General features: G+C 40.8%; 1 protein-coding gene across 1 annotated transcript in view; it reads left to right on the top strand.

Moving 5' to 3' along the window:
* NDUFAF2 (NADH:ubiquinone oxidoreductase complex assembly factor 2) overlaps positions 1-22,026 on the top strand; it is a 66,622-nt gene that overhangs the window by 19,526 nt on the left and 25,070 nt on the right. The window lies entirely within an intron of this gene.

Genomic DNA, 22,026 nt, shown 5'->3' with positions numbered 1-22,026 from the left:
CTGTGGTTTTGGTGTAAGAGGTATCCCCCCCCCCCCAGCTGTAACTGGTTCATACTCTTTTCCCTATTGCTCATGTATACAGATGTGGGTTTTGCTAAGCATGCAAAACCTGTGCATCATAAAAGAGCCTATAGCCATTTAAATACAGTATGTTTTGTCTCCTCGTGGTCTGTAGCAGTTGTAATTTACAGACCCCCTTTTCTGTTCTTCGCAGCCTTTGTTGTTTCTGGGTCGGATGTGTCCTCGTCACCAATTAGAGGTTAGGACCAGAGGCGCATTAACTTCTTCTTGATAACAAGGACACAGACTGTGGCCCTAATTGAGGGGGTAGCAGGGGCCGTCTGGAGTCTAATTTGGGGACTGTCACACCGTAAGTCTTTGGAGAAGTGTACCCAGGATAACGAGGAAAAATTACTCACCTCAAATTGATAGACAGGATGTCGAGGTTTGCACTATTTTCCCGCAGCTGAAATTCAAACATGAGGAAATTGCAGAAATTTACAATTCAATGTGTGTTTCGTCGGGTAGAAATCCACAGATTGTTTTGACACGCAGTTAGAAATACAGCATGAAGATGGACGTCTCATGAAATTTGCAGCTGCTGATTGAATTTAGATTTCCATAAAGGCCATCAACAATAGCAGCCTTAGGGCACAATGAAAATATGACAAAAATCGTGAGGCTAGCATATTTTTTCCCCGGCCTTATAGATGCAAATTATTTTTAATAAGGAATCAGACTAGCCGAGAGTTCCTGAAATGAAGGCAGTCAAAGGCAAATCAGTTTTACCTTAATTGATTATAACTAAAAATGTCTACGCTTGACATCTAAATACATTAAGTTCTGGCCTCTAAAACAAGGATGGATTCCGCTTTAAATAAGCCCGGTAAGCTTGTCACGAAATGAGACAAGACGTCTTGTACTTAAGTCTATCAATATTTTTTTTTACATGATTTTTACATTTTAGTCTGTATTAGCTCAAAACTCGTTTTATTCCATGGGGGGAAAACGTTTAATTATTCTGAAAAGCCATCTGTTTGTGATCGGCTACAAGTTCTCTCCAGTCTGCTGAATCGGATCCAAATTCATTACATTGTCCTTATATGATTACTTGAGGTGTGCGTTACTCCATTTTTCTCCTAATCTCCATCCACCCTCATTTATGCATTTTTTTTTTTTTTCAGAACCTGCCCTCAACTTGAATTTAGTTCACCAAATTCACCATTATAATTTTAATTTTTTTTACACTTTTATAGCTAGTCTCCCTAAAAAAGATTCACCACCTAAATGTATTTTTCCAATAATTAGTTTATTAATTTGCATCTTCTTTTGATCTAGGGCTGTTATTGAGACCGGAACCTTTGGTTCTCCAGCTGTTGCAAAATTACAGTTCCCATCATGCCAGGCATAATGAGAATTGTAGTTTTGCAACAGTTAGAGGGCCAACGGTTCCCCATCCCCGGGCTGGAGATATGTATTTATTTTCTTTAACCCCTTAAGGTCAAAGCCAATTTTCGTTTTTTGCGCTTTTGCTTTTTCCATTTTATGTTTAAAAGTCCATAGCGCTTGCATTTTTTCACCTAGAGACTTATATGAGTGCTTATTTTTTGCGAAACCAATTGTACTTTGCAATTACAGGCATAATTTTTCCATAAAATATGTTGTGAAACCGGAAAAAAATCATTTGCGCTGTCAAATTGAAAAAAAAAAACGAATTTGTTTTGATTTCGGGGAGTTTTGCATTTACGCTGTTCGCCCTATGGTAAAACTGACTTGTTATGCATGTTCCTCAAGTCGTTACGATTACAACGATATATAACATGTATAACTTATATTGTATCTGATGGCCTGTAAAAAATTCAAACCATTGTTAACAAATATATGTCACTTAAAATCGCTCCATTCCCAGGCTTATAGCGCTTTTATCCTTTGGTCTATGGGGCTGTGTGAGGTGTCAGTTTTTGCGCCATGATGCGTTCTTTCTACCGGTACCTTGATTGCCCATATACGTCTTTTTGATCACTTTTTATTACATTTTTTTCTGGATTTGATGCAACCAAAAATGCGCAATTTTGCACTTTGGGATTTTTTTGCGCTTACGCCGTTTACCGTGCGAGATCAGGAATGTGATTAATTAATAGTTCGGGCGATTACGTGTGCGGTGATACTAAATATGTTTATTTATTTATTAATTTATATTTATAAAATGGGAAAAGGGGGGTGATTTGGACTTTTATTAGGGGAGGGGATTTTTTATTAATAAAAACACTTGTTTACTTTTATTTTTACATACACTAGAAGCCCCCCTGGGGGGCTTGTATATACATAGCACTGATCTCTCATAGAGATCAATGCTGTGTATATACACAGCAAAGATCCATTAGATCGGTCATAGATTGCTATGGCCTGCTGCAGGCCACAGCAATCTATTGCCGAGCCCGGATCAGCCTCATTCCGACGCTGAGGCCCGGCACGGGCAGAAGAATGGATCTCCCCCCCGCAATGAGATCCGTGCCACTAGACACCAGGGATGCACGGAGGAAAGCACTTCAATGCAGCTGTCAGGTTTGACAGCTGCATTGAAGGGCTTAATTAGCCGGCGCGGCAACGGGACCCGCGCCGGCTAATAGAGGCACTGCCCGGCTGCAGATTGCAGCCGGGATCGGTGCCGTTCAGAGCGGGGTCCCGGCAGGACCCCGCTCTGAACACCCCCTGCGGCACCATGACGTATCAGATACGTCATGGGTCGCTAAGGGGTTAAGCACTTATGATTCTAGCCTCCAATGAGAGAAACTTGGTGGTCAAGTATTTTGTTTCTATTTCTACCCACCACCTACAGTAGTTTTGATAGATAGCATAAAGTGTAGTTGGCATAGAGCACTAATATTCACCTGACTATAATGGTTCAGTACTTTCTATTCCTATGGACAGTAGATTCTCAGCATTGCTTTAGCCTTATTTAGAAGCCATGTCCAGCACTAGACAAAGCTCCCCATAATTTTTTTGGGAAAGAAAAAAAAATTTACAAATATACCTTCATTTTCCTCCCTTTGTATTGGTGACTTGTATGAAGAAGCTGGCACCACCCTTCGGACACTTGAGGGTTTGGGCCTGCCTTGTTTGCTCTTCAGGTAATTGTTCCCATCTTGTTTGCACTTCCAGTCATAAGCTCTATTCTATTGGCACTTCAGGAGATTGTCCCTGCCTTGTTTGCACTTCAGTTGTTTGGCTTTACTCTCTGGGCACTTGATGTGACTGGCCTCATTGGCATTTGAGGCTATCATCTCCACCTTGTGGGCATTTAAGGATTTTACCCTTTGCCCTGTGGGAACTTGAGATGACCAGCCTTTGCCCTGTGGATGTTTGCAGTGATCATTAGAGATGAGTGAATCTCGTGCTTGTTCAGGTTTGCCCGAAACCCGAGCGTGTGGCATTTGATTACCGGTTGCCCTAAGGCTGCCTGGAAAAACTAGTTGCACACTCAGGTTTTGCTTATCCTTAGTGATCATCTTTGCCTGGTGGGCATCTGAAGTGATTGGCTCTGCCCTATGGGCACATGATGATCAATTGCATGTATAAAAAAAGGGAAGATCCAACACAATTTACAGATTTAACATAGGATTGTGGAGGAGTTTAAAATGGGTTTTCCAGGTAAATAATATAGCTGGCTTATTTACCTCCTCTGCTCCCCCTCCACTCTCTGATCTTCCCTTCATCTGGGCCTTGAGATTCAGCAGTTCTGTTCTGCACTATTTGCGCCCAAATTAAAAAAAAAAGTGTTATGAAGACTCCTTTAAATCCTCATTTTCAACACCTATATAATACAGGTCAATTCTGTACTTTTAACCCAAAATAAGATTAAAGCTTTAAAATAAAAACTAAATAATGCTCCACGACTCTCATAATACATTTAGTAAATGTCCTAGAATATCCTCTTTTTTATGATGCGTACCCCATTGTGTCCAGTAGGTGTCTGCACAGGAACATAACATGCATCTGCTTTAGCTGACTAATACTTGTCAGAACGGAGCTTTAAACTTGATATGTTGTGAAGTGACATAGCAGAAAAGGAGGAAATAAGTCATTGCTGCAGGCAGCGACTTGGGCAATACATATATGTCTGCAAAGTGTGTTAGCTGTATTAGCATTGTTTATTAGGTTTATAGTGAGTTTTATGTTGATTGATTTTCCTTTAACCCTTTGATGACCAGGCCAATTTTGATTTTTGCTGTTTTGCAAGAGGAAAAACTGTTGAAAAGGCCATAGCGCTTGCATTTTTTTTTTAACTACAGACCCATGTAAGCCCTCCATTAAGTATGTGGTAGAATTGACATGTTATCTATGTTCTTTAAGTCAGTATGATTACAATGATAGGCAACTTTTATTTTACTGCTTTTAAAAAATTAAAACCTTTTTAAAATAAACTGCGTTTCAAAGTGCTCTGTTACCATGCTTACAACTTTTTTTTTTTTTTTGGTCTATGGGGCTATTAGTAATTTTTTGTGCCATGATCTGTACTTTTTATCAGTAGCTGGCTTGCGCATATGCAACTTTTTGATCACTTTTTTTATTAAAATTTTTCCAGATTTGATGTGATGAAAAATCAGCAATTTTGCACTTTGGGGGGTTTTGGGGCTTATTCTGTTTACTGTGCAAGATCAGGAGTATGATGATTTTAATAGTTTGGGAGATTCTGTGAATAGCAATGGCAAATATGTTTATAATTTTATTTTTATTAAAAAATTGGGAAAAGGGGTGTTATTTTAAACATTTATTTAAAAAAAATAGTTTTTTGTTTTTTTTTTACACATCAATTTCTAGTCACCCTAGGGGACTTCTATTAGCAATTCACTGATTGCTCATAGAGCTCAATGCAGTAAATATGGACTGCATTAAAGGGGTATTCCGCCCGTGAGCTAAAAAAATAAAATTCTCCCATACCTACTTACAAGTCTTACCATATGAATTTATATGGAATCCTATAAAAGAGCAATAAGCAACATGCTAAATTCTATAACACTGCTTATCTGCCATCTGTCTGATTGTGTCTATGTATGTGCACAATGGGCAATATGTGCAGTGAACATATATATAGCATAGCAGTGTATACAGCTGCTTCTGACACACTGCCTCACTGTGCAGGTGCAAAACGTTCATGTGGTATGAACATAATTGGGTGTAAACAAACCAATACTCAGCTACTGTGTAGAAGAGAAGATGGAAGCTGGCTGCTGGAAAGAGACTCTGTGATCACATAATCAGACCATACCAATGGAGGAGGAGGGTGTGTTCTGCATCAACCAATCAGGAGGTGGAAATCACAGAGCTTAGCCTGCTCAGTGAAGCAGTGTCAGAAGCAGCTGTATACACTGCTTTCCTATATATTCACTGCATTTATTACTATGCCCACTGTGCACGCACACAATCAGACAGATAGCAGATAAGCAGAGTGTTGAGGGAATTTTACATGCTCCTCATTGCTCTCTTATACGTTTGCACATAAACCTGTCTGCACTGTAGGGCAGGGGGACAAGGACAGAGGACCTTCCCCCAGTGGGGATTTAAGTCTCCTACTTGTACTATGTCAGGCCCATCTGGGCTCTGACACAGATGGGAGGAGGGAATAGAAGTAGAGGGAGACTGAGTGGATTTTTCTCCACTGACGAGGGGTGAGACACCGGAAAACCGCTGGAAGGCTGGAGAATGGTTACATACTGTATATTACCAGCTATGATAGCTTGTGCTTAACTTTTTAATGGGATAAAAAAGTGTTTCTATGAAATGCCCCTTTAATCTCTGAAATAGTAAAGGATTGGTGACCAGTAGAGATGAGCGAACCTCGAGCATGCTCGAGTCATTCCGAACCCGAACTTTCGGCATTTGATTAGCGGTGGCTGCTGAACTTGGATAAAGCCCTAAGGCTATGTGGAAAACATGGATATAGTCATTGGCTGTATCTATGTTTTCCAGACAACCTTAGAGGTTTATTTAAGTTCAGCAGCCCCAGCTAATCAAATACCGAACGTTCGGGTTCGGATCGACTTAAACCCGGTTCGCTCATCTCTAGTGACCAGGGATCAGTGCCATTACATTGCTGAGGCCCAGCCTGGCAAGTAGGAAGGACCGCCCCTGCATGATCGCATGGGGGGGGGGGGCAATCCCGCCACTGGACCACTAGGGATGCTTTTTTACAGTACTTAAATGTTAAATGCAGCTGTCAGTTTTGACAGCTGTATTCAAATGGTTAATTAGCTGGCGTGAGCGGCATGGTTCAGAATGGCGTTATGATGTGAACCCCCCCTTAGTGGCACCATGATGTACAATTATGTCATGGGGCGTGAAAGAGCACCTGTAATTAAAAATAACTTTTGAAATCTTGTCAGGTCTCACTGCTGTGATCAGAAGATATAGCTGGGGAGAGTGCACAGCAGCAGCGCAATCCACTCTCCAGTCGTCTCTAGTCTTTGGCTACTTAGTCGAATGGCCGTAGAATGGATGGCACAGCTCCTGTGCGCTCTCTCCGGCTATATCTCTTGAGAAGTTGAAGGGAGACGCTCATGGGGCACTGAGGAGGAAGGAAAGTTTCTTATGTTGATCTTCAGAGTCATTTTAGGGAATGTTGTAGTTTATTAGATATGTAAATGAGGCAGGTTTAGTGTACTGGGGTCGGGACTACCACCCTCTAATCAGCTCCGGACGGCCTACCCTCCTAAAAAGTATACAGTTAGGGCCAGAAATATTTGGACAGTAACACAAGTTTTGTTATTTTAGCTGTTTACAAAACATGTTCAGAAATACAATTTTATATATACAATTTTATATATAATATGGGCTGAAGTGCACACTCCCAGCTGCAATATGAGAGTTTCCACATCCAAATCGGAGAAAGGGTTTAGGAATCATAGCTCTGTAATGCATAGCCTCCTCTTTTTCAAGGGACCAAAAGTAATTGGACAATGGACTCTAAGGGCTGCATTTAACTCTGAAGGCGTCTCCCTCGTTAACTTGTAATCAATGAAGTAGTTAAAAGGTCTGGGGTTGATTCCAGGTGTGTGGTTTTGCATTTGGAAGCTGTTGCTGTGACCAGACAACATGCGGTCAAAGGAACTCTCAATTGAGGTGAAGCAGAACATCCTGAGGCTGAAAAAAAAGAAAAAATCCATCAGAGAGATAGTAGACATGCTTGGAGTAGCAAAATCAACATTCGGGTACATTATGAGAAAAAAGGAATTGACTGGTGAGCTTGGGAACTCAAAAAGGCCTGGGCGTCCACGGAAGACAACAGTGGTGGATGATCGCTGCATACTTTCTTTGGTGAAGAAGAACCCTTTCACAACATCAACTGAAGTCCAGAACACTCTCAGGGAAGTAGGTGTATCTGTCTCTAGGTCAACAGTAAAGAGAAGACTCCATGAAAGTAAATACAAAGGGTTCACATCTAGATGCAAACCATTCATCAATTCCAAAAATAGACAGGCCCCAGTTAAATTTGCCGAAAAAACCCTCAAGAAGTTAGCTCAGTTCTGGAAAAGTATTCTATGGACAGATAAGACAAAGATCAACCTGTATCAGAATGATGGGAAGAAAAAAGTTTGGAGAAGAAAGGGAACGGCACATGATCCAAGGCACACCACATCCTCTGTAAAACATGGTGGAGGCAACGTGATGGCACGGGCATGCATGGCTTTCAATGGCACTGGGTCACTTGTGTTTATTGATGACATAACAGCAGACAAGAGTAGCCGGGTGAATTCTGAAGTGTACCGGGATATACTTCCAGCCCAGATTCAGCCAAATGCTGCAAAGTTGATCGGACGGAGCTTTATAGTACAGATGGACAATGACCCCAAGGATACAGCCAAAGCTACCCAGGAGTTCATGAGTGCAATAAAGTGTAACATTCTGCAATGACCAAGTCAATCACCAGATCTTAACCCAATTGAGCATGCATCTCACTTGCTCAAATCCAGACTTAAGACAGAAAGACCCACAAACAAGCAAGACCTGAAGGCTGCGGCTGTAAAGGCCTGGCAAAGCATTAAGAAGGAGGAAACCCAGCATTTGGTGATGTCCATGGGTTCCAGACTTAAGGCAGTGATTGCCTCCAAAGGATTCGCAACAAAATATTGAAAAAAAAAATATTTTGTTTGGGTTATGTTTATTTGTCCAATTACTTTTGAGCTCCTAAAATGTGGCGTGTTTGTAAAGAAATGTGTACAATTCCTACATTTTCTATCAGATATTTTTGTTCAACCCTTAAAATTAACGTTACAATCTGCACTTGAATTCTGTTATAGAGGTTTCATTTCAAATCCAATGCGGTGGCATGCAGAGCCCAACTCGCCAAAATTGTGTCACTGTCCAAATATTTCTGGCCCTAACTGTACATCTGGTGCTCTGCAGTGATGTCACTCCAACGCTCATTACTGCAGAGCACCAGATGATAAATGCTTATTAGGGTGGACCAGCAGGGGCATATTGGAGGGTGGTAGTCCCGGCCCCCTGTATACTAACCCCTCCATTTATATATCCAATATACTACAGCGGTCCTAAAAAGGACGCTGAGGCTCAAGATAAAAAATTAATTGCATTCATCCATTCCTGCTCTGTGCGCTATATGGACATAACAGCAGGTTAGATGCTTCTTTTTTCCTTTTCGAGGGGTTTTCCAGTTTAAAGCACAAGTGTGTTTGAATTGGTGGACATGGCCTAGACTAACAAAAAGATAATCCAGTTTCATGGAATGGGTCAAATCTTCTTGATTTAATCAAATTCAAATGATTATGTGCAAGACGCAAATGAATTCTGATGTGCTTTATATTATGCAAAAGCCTTATTTATGGAATGCCATAAGTAAAAGCTGTTCTTTTAAAGTCTAAAATGTGCCAGAATCATTAATAGTTTTCCTGCATATGAAGCTTTCACAGTGACTCAAGAAAGCAAGATCTTTCCAAATGTAAAATAATATTAAGCAATTAAGGAGAAGGCATCTACCTGAGTATCATATTGGTAGTTGTGTGTTATCTTCAGAAGAGAAGGATTCAGCAGTAGTGATTTCCTACAGCCTTAGAGCCCTATTACACAAAGCAATAATCTGCTGAATAAGGCCGATTCGGCAGATCATTGCTCTGTGTAATAAAGACAATGATCAGCCGATGACAACGATTATTGGTTGAACATGTCTTTAGGTCCTGAACTAAAATCATTGACCACCGGTTGCGCATCAGTCAGCCAATGACTGTGTAAAGAAAAAATAATAAACTTATACATACCTTTCCACACTCCCTGATGTCCTGCTATTTTCGGCCCACTCCCCCAGTGTCTGAAGTGACAGGGGCTCTGTCACTGGGCTCTGCACTGTCTTTGTGATTGGCTGAGCAGCCTGGCACTTCAGACTCTGCGGGGAGAGGGCCGAAGCTAGCAGGACATCATGGGGCGCGGAGAGGTATGTATAACTTTATTATTTTACAGTTATGAGGCAAGGTCTGCACGGACATCGATAATGAGATATATACACAGCCCTTGCTGCATGATTATCGCTGTATATAGAATTAGTAAGCGAGCCATGGTCTAGCAGATCAGCTCTCACTTACATCAAGCAATCGGGCCATGTAATACGTCCCTTAGAGTCACCAGTGCAACTGGACGGTTGGGAAAGATAAGCGTATGCTGGGTTGTATAGCTAGAGATTAGTGATGGTCCGAACTGAGTTCGGTTCGGGTTCGTAGGAACCCGAACCCTCGGTAAGGATTCCCGCTGTCTGCCCGCTCCGTGGAGTGGGCAGATACAGCGGGAGGACCGCATGGAAAACTGGGATACAGCCATAGCCATAGGCTGTATCCCAGTTTTCCAGGCGTTCCTCCCGCTGTATTCCCCCGCTCCACAAAGCGGGCAGACAGCGGGAATCTGCTGCCGAGCGTTCGGGTTCATATGAACCTGAACCTCGGCAGGTTTGGACCATCCCTACTAGAGATATAATCAGTAACCATATTGTAATATGAGATTGTGATCCCGCTGTATAGAGCTCTAGTGAGACCACATCTGGTATACAAGAAGTGAAATGTTTTTAATAAAAAAAAAAGGAACAAAAACAAGGGGACACAATCTGAGGTTAGTTGGAGGAAAGATCAGAAACTAAATAAATAAGAAAATATTACTTTACTGAAAAAAATAGTAAATGCTTAGAACAAACTTCAAACAGATGTGATTGGTAAATCTGCAGAACTGAATTTAAACCTACCTGAAATTAAAGAGGCATGAACACTAAGTGCCAGTTCACACTGAGTAAAAGAGGTGGAATTCCATGACTGAAATCGCCGCAGTGGAATCCCACCAGCCTCAATGTCATACAGTCTGTCTATGGGAGGGATCGCACACATGTCACCCATCCCAGTGCCTCTGTTATGCTGCCCCAGGGTCCTATTTACAGCAGCCAGCTGTCATCTTGTACTGGAAACCGGATACGTCACATACCCAGCTCTTCCGATTGCCTGTCCAGCCAGTCAGTGGGCAGTCAAGGCATGAGGAAGGGTGAGTTTACTTGTTTATTATTTTCTCACCCCCCACCTGCCTGCAGATTTAAGTGTTTGTCGGATTTCTCATTTAACATGTTTCTATCCTAAGATATTATGAAAGGAAATACAGTAATACCTCGGTGTTTGAACACTTTGGTATTCAAATCACATTTCCCCCTGAAGTTTTGTTTGGCACTCGAACATTGTTCGGTATCCGATAAAAAATCAGTAGAGAGAACTGTCAGCTAAACTATTGTTCAGCTTACAGTGATTGAGATGTTCAGACACCAAGGTCATAATGACGGGAACCCCAGCTCTAAACAGGTGTTCCCAATGGCGGGGAGAGAGGAATCAGCGGGGCAGCTATTTGAACTTGCCATGCGCAGGCTGCTGTTACAACTTGGCACCGGTCACTCGGCAGGCTGATGTTAGAGCGCAGCACTGGTCACCACTTAGGTGCTGTGAAGAGCTGTGAACAGCAGCACTGGCTGCGGATCCATCTCCAGGCCGCCACTGCCTGTGCTTTAGCACTGGCTGCCCTCACCTGCCGGCCACAGCATTCACCTGCCGCTGCTTCTAGCTACAGGGAATACCTTCGCCAGCCAGCCCCAGCTGTGGGCACCCATCTCCGGGCTGCCAGCACTAAAGTATGGATGCTGGCGACCTGGAGATGGGTGCTCACAGCTCGCGTAGGCCAGCGGAGGTATTCTCTTTGGCGGGAGAATGCTGTGGCTGGCGGCTGCCAGGTGAGCGGTGGGGAGGACAGCCAGTGCTGAAGCACTACCATTAGAGGTAGTTGGAGATGGGAGCCCAAAGCTGGAGCAGCTCCCCACCGCTCACTCAGCAGCTGCCAGCCACAGCATTCACCCCTCCGACTATATGGACCAAGTGGTATTTTTCTTCTGTGTTTCTAGAATGTGTGACCATTCCATGATGCTTGGCTCTTTGTTGGTATAGAGTAGTATACAGTAAAGTACTGTGTAGGACCCTTTGTATGACAAATCCCTGCCATTGGTTGTATAGCATGCAGTGTGACTATAGCTGTATTCTTAGAGCTTCCCATGTATACCACAATGTCTCAAGCACCAATTACTTTAGTCAGTGTGTCAGTGGTAACACTAGAACAGATTTTATGTATATTTTTACAGCTAATAATGTAAGTTTGGTGACACTTATAGTCTGGATCCATTTCAGTATGAATCTCAGACTTGAGATGCGCTCAATGCATTTAAGGCGCATTTATTTCAAGTGTTGCATCAGATACTTTGTCATTTACTTCTTCCCCTGTAAGTTGGATGGGAGAAGGAGACATTGAGAAGTCACCTATTTAAATGAGCCTGGTACATGTCGGCGCTGCTGTCGCATTGGGTTATGTTAATGAATTGATGCTCTCTGCAGCGGTATCTTTATTCTCATTTTGGATTCGCAGTTCATGCATTAGCTGTCATTTTTCCTTTGCCAATTTCAGCAAGACTGGCTCTTCCCTTACTTGCACAATATGTTCCCCTAATAAAAGTACAAAGTACATTATTTTCTTTTCTTCTGGTGCTCGAGCTACAAATTCTACAGCTCCTGGATTGTAATTTCGAAAGGGAAAATTGTACATTATTTACACGGACAAATCCCGCTATTCACCCTAACAAATGTCGTCGGGTGATTTTCCTCTTTTACTCCTTTGTGTGGGAGAAAATAATTGCAGAACCCACCCCAGTGTGCGGCATGTAGAATCTGTCGTCCTTGGTATTCTAGTCCGTAATTTGACTAAGTGGTGTTACTATAAAGAGGGAAATTCTTTTTCTTTATATTTTAGTTATGTTCACTACTTGCACCAGAGAAAGATTTACTAGTTACATGAACTGACTTTTCAGAAACCCTTCCACCTACATTATATATATATATATATATATATATATATATATATATATATATATATAATTATACTGTATGTATGTATGTATATATATATATAATATGCGCAATTCCTTTAGGCTGGAGATACACTGACTACAGTGCAAAAAACAAATATCTCAAACATGGTCTTTAAAGGGTCACTGTCGTATGTGTGTATATATATATAATTTTTTATTTTTTTTTGCAGAAATCAATAGTCCAGGCGATTTTAAGAAACTTTGTAATTGGGTTTATTAGCCAAATATGCCAATATCTACATTTAAAAAGCCTTTTCCCAGGTCCCCCCTCGTCCTCTTTTCCGTCCACTGCAAAAAATCAGGAAATTGTGACTTGTTGAATCAGACATACCCAGTCTGTTCTAGGGAGAGGGGAGAAGGGAGGAGGGAGTTAGCCGACAGCCCTAAAGCAGATAACAGAGGATTACAGGCACGGAGCTGGGTGACAGCTGTAATCAGAGCTCAGTGAGGTCAGTGGTGACTGTCAGAGGAGATAGAAGGCGATGTATTTGTAGATTAACTCTTTGTTGTCCTGTTTTGGTGTTTTATTTAGCTCTCTCCATAGGAGAACAATGAAGACAGGGGGGAGAGCTTCAAACTGCTTTTTAATGATAAAAATGCATTTTTCGGCTAATAAACCCAACTACAAAGTTTGTTAAAATCGCCTGGACTATTGATTTCTGCAAAAAAGAATTTCACGATGACACTTTAATGGTTGCACACATACACTGATCAGCCATAGCATTAACCTTAAAGGGGTACTCTGGCCTGGGGGTATTTTTCAGTTATGGACTGGGATGGGGTGGTTATGGACGGTGGAGGTCACTTACCTACCCCATTCCAGCGCCAGGTCCCGGATCGCGCCGCCTGGTAAACCCGTCCCGGGGGCGCTACTTGGTGCGAGATGCCGCATGAGACGTTATGTCTCAAGGCAGCTTAGCCATTCTGCAGCCGAGGCGAGACTTTGCTACGGCCACAGAATGGCTGAGCTGCCTTGAGACGTCACATCTCATGCAGCAGCTCACACCAGGAAGTGGCCGCAGGACGGGTGTATCAGGGGGCGCAATCTGGGACCCGGTGCTGGAACGGGTAGGTAAGTGACCTCTGCCGTCCATAACCACCCCATTCCCAGCCATAACTGAAAAATACCTCCGGGCTGGAGTACCCTTTTAACCCTTTCAGGACCGGACTGATTTTTCCCTAAAAGTACCCCTGTCTAAACATTACATGTAAAAGTCTCCCAGGGGGACTTACAAAGTGTAAAAAAAAAAGAAAAAGTAAAAATGTTTTAAAAAATAACCCAAAGCCCCTTCCCCCCAAAAAAGTAAATCACCCCCTATCCTATTATATAAATAAAACATATCAAAATAAATAAACATATTATATACTGTAGCGTGCGTAATTGTAATCAGCGCCAGGATTGCTCATTTTTTTGTTACAAATCACCAATAGAGAAAAAAAGGTTGAGGGCACTCACCGTTTCATGTGCACAGTCCACGTGTAGTCATAAACAAGTTTAGCAGGTTAAATCATGTCGGGCATGGACGCCAAACACATTATATATTAAAAAAAAAATAATAAAAAGTGATCAAAGAATCCGATGTACACAAATCTAGTATTAATAAAAACTAGAGATCATGGCGCAAAAAAATGACACCCCTTACAGCCCCGTAGGAAAAAAAATAAAACAGTTATAAGAGTCACAATAGGGCCATTTTACTAATAATTTGCAAAAGAAAAAGATTTTGTTAAATAAAAAAAATCAATAAAACTTTAGAAAATCTGTGTAAATTTGTATATCCTTGTGTTTGGACTGACCTATAGAATAACAATGTCATGTCATTGTTACCGTAAAGTGCATTACGTAGACTTAATTTTAATTTTCATAAATAATATTTTTGGGGTTCCATAATACATTTTGTTGTAGATTAAAAGGCACCATTACAAAGTACACTTGTTCCTTACATGGCCCTGTAGATAGAAAAATGAAAGTGCCAGAACTCTTAGAAGAGGTGGAGAAAAAAATAAAAATTGGCGCAGTCATTTAGTTAATTTTGGGCTGGGTCATGAAGGTTTTTTTGTTATTTTATTTTTTTTTAAGTCTGAACACAGGTCATGTGAAGGCAAGGCAGGTATGGATGCATTGAGCTGTTTTGCTCCATAGATGCTGCGATTAGTTATAGAGTTAATTGCCGAAATCTGAGCCTGGCTATCACTGACAGCCGGGACCTGCAGCTCATTGCCCGAGTGCAGCTGACGTAACTGTATGTCCATGAACGGGAATGCATCGCAAAAATGAACAGTTACATCTTTGATCGGGAATGGGTTAAAACAATGTACCTAACATTTTATGGGCCCCTACTTGTGCTACCAATACAGCCTTATTTATGTGTGGACTCCCTGAAGATGTTCTGATTCCTATGAGCAAGATCTCTGAATGTGTCCTGTTGTTTCTGGCATCAAGATATTAGCAGTAGATCTTTTATAGGGGTTATCTGGTTTGAGAAAATTGTATTTAGATTGAACTATCACCCTAAGATATAACTTACTAATATAGTGTTATCACTAATAGTACTGGCTTTAGTGTGATTCAACCCTGACAGGAAGGTAAAGATAGGAGGCAGCATCTCCCTGACATATACATATATATCTTAACTGCGACATTTAGGGAGAGTGAGATGTGTTTACTACTTGCTGCCTTGTGATGAATGATGCTACGGAAAGAGCAAACAGGAAATAAATGGAGCAGGTGCTGCAACCCCACCATTCAAAAGTCTGCAGTAAAATCAGATGTTCTACACAACTTTGAGGTGGGGAATTAGCAGGAGTGCTGTAGGAGAGACTGATGAAAAGCTAAGGGGAAGGAGATTGTAGTACTGAGCAACTGCTCAAACAGGAGGTACAGAACTAAGACACTCCTCCCCCCCAAAAAAAAACAAATACACAAAATTTTGTTTTAAAAACTGGAACAGAAAACAGGAAAGCAATGCTATATGTTTCTGTAGCATGTTTATTTTATTTACCTGATATTGGAGTACCCCTTTAAGTCCTGTAAGTTGAAACGTGTGGCCTCCATGGATGAGATTTGTTTTTTTACCACATTTAACAAATTTCCAATTGGGTTGATATCTGGGAAATGAATCATTAAAGGGGTTGTCCAGCGAAAACCTTTTTTCTTTCAAATCAACTGATATCAGAAAGTTATATAGATTTGTAATTTACTTCTGTTAAAAAATCTCGAGTGTTAATTATCAGCTGCTGTATGTCATGCAGGAAATGTTGTTTTATTTTCAGTCTGACACAGTGCTCTTTGCTGACATCTCTGGCCGAGACTGGAACTGTCCAGAGCAGGAGAGGTTTTCTATGGGGATTCATAGAAAACAGAGACAAAGTTCCTGTCTTGGCCAGAGATGTCAGCAGAGAGCACTGTGTCAGGCTGAAAATAAAACATTTCCTGCAGGATATATAGTAGCTGATAAATATAGAAAGACTTGTGATTTTTTTTAAAAAGAAGTAAATTACAAATCTATATAACTTTTTGACACAAGTTGATTTGAAAGAAAACGGTTTTTGCTGGACAACCACTTTAACATAATTGAACTCTTTTTAAATTTACTGAAGATTGGGAGTAAAGTGCAAAAAAAAAATTTTTTTTTAGATTCTTCACAAAAAGAGCATGGGCTTTTTGAAATTCAGTAAAATTCTCCTTTTGTCTTTACTTTTCTTTAACCTAAAGAAGACTTTGAAGTTAAAGTTAATGTGTAAATAAATAGTAAATTATGCAGCGGTGGATGAAGTGATATAATGATGCTAATATAGTATAAAGCCACAAGCTGTTTCCTCTCTGTCCTACAGAAGTAATGACAGCAATATACGTTTCCTCAGTCAGCATGGGGCATAGCTGAGTTTTTTTCCTGAAAATACAGTTCATGTTTTAGATGGCACTATTTGAATATTTAAGCATTTATCCTTACAGTACAGGCTGATGCTTAGAAAGTCACTCAGACACTATATAGTAAGAGAGTACAATATGCTGAAGGGCAGCGTGTCCAAGAGGTGGTTCTCCACCTGCTGCAAAACCATAACTCCCATCACATCCGACACCTCCGACCCTCCCTAGACGTTTTGTTTACATGACTGTGGTCCTAATGTTCCTACGTACTATGTCATTGATGTTATACTGTGTGCCAGTGATTGGCTGCAGCAATGAGATGCATATAAAAGTCCTCATTCTAGTAACCAAGCAGGGAGGGCTGGAGTGGGGTTTTTTTTTTTTTTTGTTTTTTTTAAATAACTTTGAAAATCCCTTTAATATCTTGAATTGAAAGAGTGGTCTACAGGTTATTTAAAGGGGTACTCCACAGAAAAAAATATTTTCAATTCAACAGGATGTTATACAGATTTGTAATTGACTTCTACTTAAAAATCTCAAGTACTAATCAGCTGCTGTATGTCCTGTAGGAAGTGTGCAACTGTCCGGGGCAGTTGCAAATCCCCATAGGAAACCTCTCCTGCTCTGGACAGTAACTGTTACAGACATAGGTGGCAGCAGAGAGCACCGTGTCAGAGTAGAAGAATATACCACTTCCTGCGGGACATACAGCAGCTAATAAGTACTGGAAGTCTTAATACTTTTAAATAGATGTAATTTACAAATCTGTATGACTTTCTTACACTTTTTCTTTCCTTCGGAGTGCCCCGTCGGGGGGGGGGGGGAGAAAAAAAAAAAAAAAAATATATATATATATATATATATATATATATATATATATATATATATATATATATATATATATATATATATATAAATAATTTTTTTTTAAATTAAGTTTATTGATCTTGTTGCTGTGTATATTTGGCAATTCCTGCCTAAGCTTTCCCCTCCCCTGCTGGGCACCACAGCAGCACTGTACATGAGTACCCCACTTAAAAAGCACGCAGTAGGTGTGAGCACTGATCTTTTAGTCTCTTTGCCTATATGGCCTGTGGGTTTTATGTATTCCTGGCAATACATTTATTTTTCAGCAGTCTATCCAGGCGTGAACCCCTGTTCTTTTATCGTTGTTCCTGTGCAGAGTGGGTACGCTGGGAGTTGTAGTTTCAGCCACTGTTGCTACTTGGGTTGGAGGCCATTGCTCTAGGCTTTGCATCTCCATGACTCATATTTGATTCAGAAATCTGAAATGATCCAAAGAGCAAAACATAAAAAATGGATAACTGGCTTTCTAGATGTAACCGCAGCCATTCCAGGCACCCAGGAACACAGCTCATTGCCTTCTCTGAAGTCATTTTCTAGTAAGTTGCCTTATTTAATGAAATAAAGATTCCTTTAATTACTCACCGGGGACGGAGCAAACACACAAACATCTCATATCACAACTTTCTAATCTGATCTGAAGAGAGCATTTGAAGCAAAGGTTTGTTGTTGACTAATCTCTGCAAATGAGCGGCCTACATACAAAGCAATGATTGTTACTTCATTGTTTCAATTGTCAGAAGCCCTGTCTCCGTAGTGAAGGAAGACCTTAATATATTCTAATTGGCTCCAGGAATCTGTTACATCTGCCACTTCTCATAGCTCACACCTCATGCATTCTAAGTGAGCGCTAACTCCCTGTGATGTGGCCTCGTACTGGCTATTACTGGGTTAGACTGGAAATTTAGGCTAGGGTCAGCAAAGGATAAGACTTGGACAATGTGCGTCACAAAATCAATGTAAAACTATATTCAGAATTTGGTTGATGACATCATATGCTTAATTGGTTTTTTATTGTATTTAAATAAATGTGGCTGGTTACAACCTATAGGTAAAATTGGGTTGTTCCTTGGAGCAAAAAGCCAATATTTTACTGTATAGACAACAATTTCATAATATATCATTTTCTTTATACAGTGCTACAAATCCATTGAATGAAGCATGGTGTATTCATGGTGCCAAGCAGCAACAAAATCTCCTTCATGGATCCAACCATAGTCAGTAAAAAACTCCAGAGCTTCAGTGGCTTAAGGACCCTATTACATGGGATGATAATCGTGTAAAAAATCGTTATAACATTCAAATTTAAACGATAATCGTCCTATGTAATTGCAGGCAACAATCAAAAAATCGTTCGTATGTCGTTGATCTTTTATTTAGATCTGAACCTAAAATCATTGTTAATCGTTCGCTGTAATTCCACATTCGTTTGCTCAAGTTCCGTATTTCTTCACTAGTCGTTCAGTGTCATTGCACATTGTCCATTGTTTTGCTGGAGTAAAATGGAGTAAATGACCTTAGTAACGATCGCAATAACAATCGTAGTAACGATCGTAACTAACGACCATCGTTCTGTGTAATATGGTGAACGTTTTTAGGTTAACGATAAACAATCTCGTTTGCAATTGTTTATCGTTAGTTGTTAATCGTTAAAAATCGCTTTGTGTAATAGGACCCTCAGAGGCTCAAAGCAGTTAAAAAAAAAAAAAAAAAAGTTTGCCACCCACTTGCAACTAGAATGAATTTATTTTTTATTATATTCCTTTTGAGTAATTGATTAGGAAATTGAAGCTCTTACCAGTATAAAGAAATTACCTTACATGCAACCCAAACGCTTGCCATTTGATTTTCCACAGCTGCAGAATTTTAATGCCATCCTGTTGCTGTATCCATGTTTTCTTGGCAGCCATAGGACTTCTGCAGCTGTGGGGAATCTGATGGCAAGCGTTTGGGTCCGGAGAACACCCGTACAGTTTGACAGGTCCGCCCATCATAGCAGCCGTGAGTTATGTCCATACGCACATGCTCCAGTTTGACATCCACATTAGCAATATTAAAAATATATTGGACCAGTATGTTGGTAGAATATTAGCGTGCCAAATTACAACCTGTAAGATGTATCTGCAAATAAAAATGTTATGATTTTATGTTTATACCCATTTAATAGCATTTTTGACTTGAATGTAGCTTCAGACCATCAGTCAAAGTTATAAAAGGTTTGGTATCCTGCAGAAAGTTTGGGTTCACATGAACTGAAACAATGGCCATCTGAATCTCGCTGTCTGGAGAGGGTGGATGCAGCCTGTGTCTGTATCCATGTTTTCCAGACAGTCCTCAGGCTGCATCCACCTTCTCCAGGCAACAGGATTTAAATGCAGATTGCAGCAGGTTCGCTTACTGCTGGGCTAAGCATTTATGTGTTTACAATGAAGAGAGCATAGAATGGTGTAGCCAGACACTAGGCTCCTTTAAGGACAACAAAGTGCTCCTCTTACATAATCTATCAGTGGAGAGTGCTTAGACATATTAGATAGTTGTCTACTTCTCTATATGTGTATAGGGTGCTTTACAGTGCTTAGGGGTCAGCACTATATCCACCAATGATGTACTGTGCACCTTGTAAGGGTATATAGGGTGCATTATACTTCAAATTCTTTCTTACATTGTGAATCCTATCATGCTCTCAGTAAATATCCCTTTTTCAGTTGGCTTTTTTTCTTTAACTTATGTTTGTCCCTTTTGGTGATTTGTAGCTATTTTTGATTCTTTTGAATGACTGATAAGAATACGTATAGTGAAGTGCTCTAACTCTGCTGGGAGGTTGTCATTGTTAATAACAGGAATGACCTTTATATGACGTGTAGATGTTGAGGGGATGTAGTATCTGCCGAAGTCTCGGGCACTCAGTAAACCGGTGCCCCTGTAATGGCAGCGGCTCTGTGCCTCTGGGCTTGACTCCAGAGCCGTCTGACAATGAGAAGTCTTCTTGGCTTTGATCTTCCGTTTTCCTTCATGTGACCTTTGCTGACAGATAATTTATTTCTTTCTAATCCATTTGAGAATATTAAATCCTTAAGGGCGCACGTTATTCTTTCTTGTTCAAAGCCATGCTAATTTGCAAAGCAATTTTCATTGTAAATATTATACAGCAAAGCCATCTTGTCTTCTTAGCATCTAATCCTGTTCAAAGAACAAATATCTGCAGTTCTGTGCAGCACTGAAAGAGTTACTATCATCTTAGGTTTTCTTTCTTATTTTTTCTCCTCTGATGAGAATCTTGTACTTGAGTAGTGAGTGCACTGCACATAAGGGATTGGTGAGGTGGGTCAAGTATCCGGACCACCAGCCTTGGGTAACAAGACCACCCTTAGGGTCCTATTAGATGGGCTGTTGACGGCCTGATCAATAATGTAAACGAAAACCAATCTGCTAGATTGGTGCTTGTTTACTGAGCCTATTACATGGCCCGATAATCGTTTTGCAAGGACTGCATGGACATTGTTAGTGATGTCTGTGCAGCCCTTGCCCTAAACTGTTATAAATTACCTCTCCACGCTCCCGGTCTTCTCCTGCCCTCTGCTCGCTTCCTGTGGGCTGCAGCTTGAGAGCGGCCTGTCAGCTCAGAGTCCATTTTGAAGCTGCGGCCGCCGGGAAGCGAGCAGAGGGCAGAAGATGACAGGAACATGGTGCATTCAATCGTTAGCCGTCAGCCATGCATTGCTATTACACGCAGCGATGCGCAGTAGCGGACGATGAAACCTTAGAAACCGCAATATTGAGGACATTAGAGAGCAGTACTGAGCAGTGAGAAACAAGCACTGAGTTGATTTAGATTGCTAACTACAAGCTACTGCTGCATCTGTGTGCCTCTCTTGGTCCTTACTCTGTCTTTATGTTGGGCAGCAGCCATAACCTGATTTCTCAGGGACCTCTCTGAAATGTATAGGGGTACTCCAGCAAAAAAAAATTATTTATTTTAAAGTTCTATAGATTTGTATATTGCTTCGGTTTAAAAATCTCAGTGTCTTCAATTCAGTTTAAGCCGCTGTATGTCCTGCAGGAAGTGGTGTATTCTTTCCAGTCTGACATAGTCCTTCTTGCTGCAACCTCTGTCCATGTCAGGAATTGTCCAAAGCAGGAGTGCTTTTCTATGGAGATTTGCTACTGCTCTGGACAATTCCTGTCATGGACAGAGGTGGCAGCAGAGAGCACCGTGTCAGACTGAAAAGAATCCACCACTTCCTGCAGGACATACAGCAGCTGATAAGTACTGAAAGACTTGAGTTTTTTTTTTTTATATAAGTAATTTCTTAAAACTGTATAACTTCATGGCACCAGTTAATTTGATTTGGTTTTCCATTGGAGTACCCATTTAATTTTTGGTCTCTTTTATTACAGTGATGCATTTGACATACCTCCAAAAGGTGTAACTGTAAAGGCATACAATGCATCTCTATGGAATATCAGTCTGGTGTGCTATTCCATAAAAAAACATTATACTAATGGACATTACCACTGTGTACCTTAGGTAAAAGTTGGATAGACAGATTGGGACATTTCAATGGACATGCAGCCATTTTATTTTCTCATCCTAAGAAAGGTCTGACCAAACATTTACACTGCTAAAATTTCTTAAATAGTAAGCCATGACCAGGAATCCCCTTTACCCCTGGATACTGTTGTGTACTTGAAGACATCCATCGTAAGTTTTCCATGTAGTCATAATGGACCATTGTTTAAACCATTTTCTGGATTTCTCAAGAATCTTAGTCTTAAGTAAAAATAAACTGTTTATAGACCGGCGCCACTGTGTATTTCAAGGATTTAGGCATAGTAAAAGCTGCAATAC

The sequence above is a fragment of the Dendropsophus ebraccatus genome, chromosome 3 (assembly GCF_027789765.1).
Source record: "Dendropsophus ebraccatus isolate aDenEbr1 chromosome 3, aDenEbr1.pat, whole genome shotgun sequence".
Classification (NCBI taxonomy): Eukaryota; Metazoa; Chordata; class Amphibia; order Anura; family Hylidae; genus Dendropsophus; species Dendropsophus ebraccatus.
This window is presented reverse-complemented; position numbering and strand designations above follow the sequence as displayed.